This window comes from Rutidosis leptorrhynchoides, chromosome 3 (assembly GCF_046630445.1).
Source record: "Rutidosis leptorrhynchoides isolate AG116_Rl617_1_P2 chromosome 3, CSIRO_AGI_Rlap_v1, whole genome shotgun sequence".
Lineage (NCBI taxonomy): Eukaryota > Viridiplantae > Streptophyta > Magnoliopsida > Asterales > Asteraceae > Rutidosis > Rutidosis leptorrhynchoides.
In genome coordinates this window covers 27049988-27056882 of record NC_092335.1, presented here as the reverse complement: position 1 = coordinate 27056882, position 6895 = coordinate 27049988, and positions in this window count along the sequence as shown.

Sequence of the window (6895 nt, the reverse complement as noted above, 5' to 3'; positions counted from 1 at the left end):
TACCCACCGATTGAACATAGGTGTTCCACCAAGTGAGAGCAACACCGGAGAACGTGTGGGTGGAGTATTTGACCTTGTCTTGATCCCGACAACCGCTTATGCTAAAGACGGCCTCGGTTTGTTCAAACCAACGAGTAAGCACAACCGGTCCACCGGTTCCATCATAAGTGTGAGGTTTGCACCCCATGAAAGCTTTGTAGGAGCATCCCTCGTTTGAGTTACCGGCCCCATTGTTGTTGTTGTTGTTGTTGTTGTGGTTGTTGTTATTGTTATTGTTGTTGGAAGAGTGACCGGCCATGGCCGCATCTACGGCGGTAGCTATCATCCGTTCGAGAGCTTGTTCGGGAGTTTCATTGCGGCGTACACGACGAGGAGCCATTGTTCCTTCAAAACAAAATAATACCGTTGGTTAGTATTCTAAATAATACTAACCGTGATATGGAATAAAGATAGAGAGAAAATTATCCTTGACCCGCCTTAAATTCTTTATGTCATAATGTCGGTATGTTCATATGAGTCACCGTAATATAATTTCCGGGAATTATATTACCCTAATTCATATGTGCATTCGACATTACGTCATATAGTCAAGGTGGCGTGTCAATTAAATTATATAACGCAAAATTTAGATAGAATAAGAGTAGATATGAGTAGAAGAGTTAGAGTATAAATGCACAATTTGTCAAGTAATTCCTATGTCAAGTCTATATGCCGGTTGTAGTCTAGACTCACCAATGTACCCTAAGACTCGGGGTTGACACCAATGAACTCTAAATCCCTACAACCAAAGCTCTGATACCACTTGTAGCGACCCCGACAAATCGTCAAATGACGGCGTCATCTACGTATGGTCCCATTACATGGTCGTAAGTCTTTATAACAAAGTTTGACCGAAAAGTATGTCGCATTCATTTCATAAATAAGGGTGTTTCAAAGTTTACAAAAGTAGTTTCCACAACAAGTACATAACAATGTTTAAAGTTTGTGTAAAACACATGCGACACGATTAAAAGTAGTCAAAAGACGCTCCACGTATGCAAGTATACTCGACATCCAATGCAAGTATCAAATAGTATGAGCGGAAGCATGTATCACCTAAGTTCAAGGACCTGAGAAAAACATAGAGAATCTGTCAACGAAAACGTTGGTGAAATCATAGGTTTAAATAAGTAAATGAGTAATAGTAAGTTGAACCACAAGATTTGCAACATCGATAAAGCCATAGTACATTCTAAAAGTTAATATTCACGAGCACCCAATTATCAAAGCTTAACATTCCGTCCGTTGAATACCCCATCAATTAGTGCTAGAACAACACTGTTCCCGAAAATATATTTCATTCGTAAACGGTAGCGAACCGTTTGAATGAGGGTTTGTCAAACCCATATGGCCATATAACATAAGTTCTCGCTTACACCATCTGATGTAACTAATGATAATCGGATTGAGGATTTTCGTTCTAAACTCGTATGTAGAATGTTTGTTTTCCCGTTCTTGTGTTCACTTAGTTCAAAAGTATCGTTTATGTTTTCTCATCCCAAAAGTAAGTTAAAAGAGTAAAAGTGGGACTATGATCTCACCTTGAGTGCACGAGTAGTAAAGTACTTCAACAAGTAAACGTGTGCAAAGAACAATGCTAGTCTTGACCTAAACAATAGGTTGTATCAATAACGGTAAACACGATAGGTCAAAGATGTTCAATTAGTCCTATGGCTCGTTACGACTCGATTATTTAGCATGTGAAATCAAATTGCCAAGTTTCATGCAAGATACAAGTATGTAAATAAGTTAGGAAGGTTGCATAATCATTTGGTTAAGTTTGACAAAAAGTCAAACTTTGGTCGGTCAAAGTCAACGAAAGTCAACACGTTCGGGTCGGGTTCCGAACTATTTTTCTAATCTTAGAAATCATATATGAGCATGTTGGCCAAGTTACATGTTAATCGGAGGTGCGTAGCATGCCAAACATTATTCGAAAATTGACCAAATTGGACAGACCCAATCGGCGCGCCGCGCGGGGGGTATGGCGCGCCGCGCCACCCTGCTGCTTCAGCTATTTTTCTGCTTTTTAAATGTGCACGAACCAAAACCAATTCTAACACAATTCTTGACCCGCAAACACTTATAACGCCTATCATACATCGTTGGAAAGGTAATTTGACGAGGAAAGCAACTAAACACATATCATCAATCAAACTTGCACTTATAACAACCTAAAATCGCATTTAATGTTCCATAATCAATGCATTCAAGTCAATATTGAAATTAAATGATTCGGTAACCAAATTACATGAACGATATGCCGTTTCGTAGGTAATTAAGCATACAACACAACCTAACACTTACAATTAACATTCATGTCATTTAATGCATCAAAGATTCATTCTTAGTTCATGAAACCCCAACCAAAAATCACCAAATTTCATAATCAAGTTTAAGGGGTTTCCTTGGTCAATCTTTACATCATAATGAAGCTAGTAACACTAGGAACAAGATTAAAACATGAAGTCTTAGCATCTAACAACATATGAACACTTAATATTCAAGATTAAACATGTTAACTTTCCATATGAACTAGTTACTTCAAAATATCGAAATCACGCATACAAATCACATAAACAAACTAAACTTGAGCCATAGACACTAATTAACAAACTTATAACTTAAAAATCTCAAGAACACAAAGATTAGTGATTTTAGAAAGTTACCCAAATTTGATGAGGTTGGTATGGAATCGAAGAGGAGATCACGAGGAGTTCAAATATGTAAACGGTTTGGAATGAATCCTTCTTGAATGATTTTAGATGATGATTTGCTTTTTGGAGAATTTGAGAAAAATGGAGAAGTATGAAAAGAAAAGAAGAAAGAAAATGAAAATGGGGAGGATAAGGGGGTTGACTAGTCAAATGGCTAGTCACCATTTTGGCATGTTGGCGAAACAAGTCCCTCTACTTCCAATCGGGTGCGTTAAATTACCTAATCAATATAAATCGAAACGCGTATTAACGGGAGGTGTTATAAACATATAACGGAACTCAAATAGTTAAACGGAAAAGTAGACGGAAAAAGGCGGGATGTTACAACCTTAATTGATTTCGTTGCGAGGTTTTGACCTCTATATGAGACGTTTTTCAAAGACTGCATTCATTTTAAAACAAACCATAACCTTTATTTCATCAATAAAGGTTTAAAAAGCTTTACGTAGATTATCAAATAATGATAATCTAAAATATCCTGTTTACACACGACCATTACATAATGGTTTATAATACAAATATGTTACATCAAAATCAGTTTCTTGAATGCAGTTTTTACACAATATCATACAAACATGGACTCCAAATCTTGTCCTTATTTTAGTATGCAACAGCGGAAGCTCTTAATATTCACCTGAGAATAAACATGCTTTAAACATCAAAAAAAATGTTGGTGAGTTATAGATTTAACCTATATATATCAAATCGTAACAATAGACCACAAGATTTCATATTTCAATACACATCCCATACATAGAGATAAAAATCATTCATATGGTGAACACCTGGTAACCGACATTAACAAGATGCATATATAAGAATATCCCCATCATTCCGGGACACCCTTCGGATATGATATAAAATTCGAAGTACTAAAGCATCCGGTACCTTGGATGGGGTTTGTTAGGCCCAATAGATCTATCTTTAGAGTTCGCGTCAATTAGAGTGTCTGTTCCCTAATTCTTAGATTACCAGACTTAATAAAAAGGGGCATATTCGATTTCGATAATTCAACCATAGAATGTAGTTTCACGTACTTGTGTCTATTTTGTAAATCATTTATAAAACCTGCATGTATTCTCATCCCAAAAATATTAGATTTTAAAAGTGGGACTATAACTCACTTTCACAGATTTTTACTTCGTCGAGAAGTAAGACTTGGCCACTGTTGATTCACGAACCTATAACAATATATACATATATATTAAAGTATGTTCAAAATATGTTTACAACACTTATAATATATTTTGATGTTTTAAGTTTATTAAGTCAGCTGTCCTCGTTAGTAACCTACAACTAGTTGTCCACAGTTAGATGTACAGAAATAAATCGATAAATATTATCTTGAATCAATCCACGACCCAGTGTATACGTATCTCAGTATTGATCACAACTCAAACTATATATATTTTGGAATCAACCTCAACCCTGTATAGCTAACTCCAACATTCACATATAGAGTGTCTATGGTTGTTCCGAAATATATATAGATGTGTCGACATGATAGGTCGAAATATTGTATACGTGTCTATGGTATCTCAAAATTACATAATATACAATACAAGTTGATTAAGTTATGGTTGAAATAGATTTGTTACCAATTTTCACGTAGCTAAAATGAGAAAAATTATCCGATCTTGTTTTACCCATAACTTCTTCATTTTAAATCCGTTCTGAGTGAATCAAATTGCTATGGTTTCATATTGAACTCTATTTTATGAATCTAAACATAAAAAGTATAGGTTTATAGTCAGAAAAATAAGTTACAAGTTATTTTTGTAAAGGTAGTCATTTCAGTCGAAAGAACGACGTCTAGATGACCATTTTAGAAAACATACTTCCACTTTGAGTTTAACCATAATTTTTGGATATAGTTTCATGTTCATAATAAAAATCATTTTCTCAGAATAACAACTTTTAAATCAAAGTTTATCATAGTTTTTAATTAACTAACCCAAAACAGCCCGCGGTGTTACTACGACGGCGTAAATCCGGTTTTACGGTGTTTTTCGTGTTTCCAGGTTTTAAATCATTAAGTTAGCATATCATATAGATATATAACATGTGTGTAGTTAATTTTAAAAGTCAAGTTAGAAGGATTAACTTTTGTTTGCGAACAAGTTTAGAATTAACTAAACTATGTTCTAGTGATTACGAGTTTAAACCTTCGAATAAGATAGTTTTATATATATGAATCGAATGATGTTATGAATATCATTACTACCTCAAGTTTAGTAGGTAAACCTACTGGAAGTGACAAGAAATGATCTAGCTTCAAAGGATCTTGGATGGCTTGAAAGTTCTTGAAGTAGGATCATGACACAAAAACAAGTTCAAGTAAGATTTTTACTCGAATTAAGATAGTTTATAGTTATAGAAATTGAATCAAAGTTTGAATATGAATATTACCTTGAATAAGAAAGATAACCTACTGTATATAACAAAGGTTTCTTGATCTTAGATGATTACTTGGAATGGATTAGAAAGCTTGGAAGTAAATTAGTAAACTTGAAGGGATTTTTGAAGTGTTCTTGAAGTGTTCTTCCTATGATGATTATAGCTTGATTCTTGAAGTGATTTTTGATGAAGATGATGATTAACTACTGGAAAAATACGTTCATAATAGTGTGTGTGTGTGTTGAGAGAGAATTAGAAAGAGAATTGGAAGTGAAATGGAGTGAATGATGAGTGGTAATTGGTGAGTGGTGAGTGGGGTTAAAAGGAGTTCTAGTTAGTTGACTAGCTCATGATAGAAGTTAAAATTGATTAGTCATACATGATATAATCAAGAGTGGAATCCCATGTTAGTTCCTATTGGTATATACCCATAGTAAGTACTTTTTGAAGCTGTGTATAATACGGGTAAGAATACGACTAGAATTCTTGATGAAAGAAAAGAATGGGAAAGTAACTGTAACCATTTTCGTTAAGTATGAGTGTTTTGATATATGTCTTGAATTCTTCCAAAAGTATTTTAATACGTCTAAATACACTACATGTATATACATTTTAACTAAGTCGTTAAGTCATCGTTAGTCGTTACATGTAAGTGTTGTTTTGAAACCTTTAAGTTAACGATCTCAATTAATGTTGTTAACCCATTGTTTATTATATCTATTGAGATGTTAAATTATTATATTATCATGATATTATGATATATTAATATATCTTAATATGATATATATACATTTAAATGTCGTTACAACGATAATCGTTACATATATGTCTCGTTTCGAAATCCTTAAGTTAGTAGTCTTGTTTATATGTATATAACTCATTGTTAATATACTTATGGAGATACTTACTTATCATAATCTCATGTTAACCATATGTATATCCATATATATATCGTCATGTCGTTTTTACAAGTTTTAACGTTCGTGAATCGCCGGTCAACTTGGGTGGTCAATTGTCTATATGAAACATATTTCAATTAATCAAGTCTTAACAAGTTTGATTGCTTAACATGTTGGAAACATTTAATCATGTAAATATCAATCTCAATTAATATATATAAACATGGAAAAGTTCGGGTCACTACAGTACCTACCCGTTAAATAAATTTCGTCCCGAAATTTTAAGCTGTTGAAGGTGTTGACGAATCTTCTGGAAATAGATGCGGGTATTTCTTCTTCATCTGATCTTCACGCTCCCAGGTGAACTCGGGTCCTCTACGAGCATTCCATCGAACCTTAACAATTGGTATCTTGTTTTGCTTAAGTCTTTTAACCTCACGATCCATTATTTCGACGGGTTCTTCGATGAATTGAAGTTTTTCGTTGATTTGGATTTCATCTAACGGAATAGTGAGATCTTCTTTAGCAAAACATTTCTTCAAATTTGAGACGTGGAAAGTGTTATGTACAGCCGCGAGTTGTTGAGGTAACTCAAGTCGGTAAGCTACTGGTCCGACACGATCAATAATCTTGAATGGTCCAATATACCTTGGATTTAATTTCCCTCGTTTACCAAATCGAACAACGCCTTTCCAAGGTGCAACTTTAAGCATGACCATCTCTCCAATTTCAAATTCTATATCTTTTCTTTTAATGTCAGCGTTGTGATGACCCGGAAATTTCCGACCAAATTTAAGCTTAATCTTTATATGATTTCGACACGATGAGCAAAGTCTGTAATGT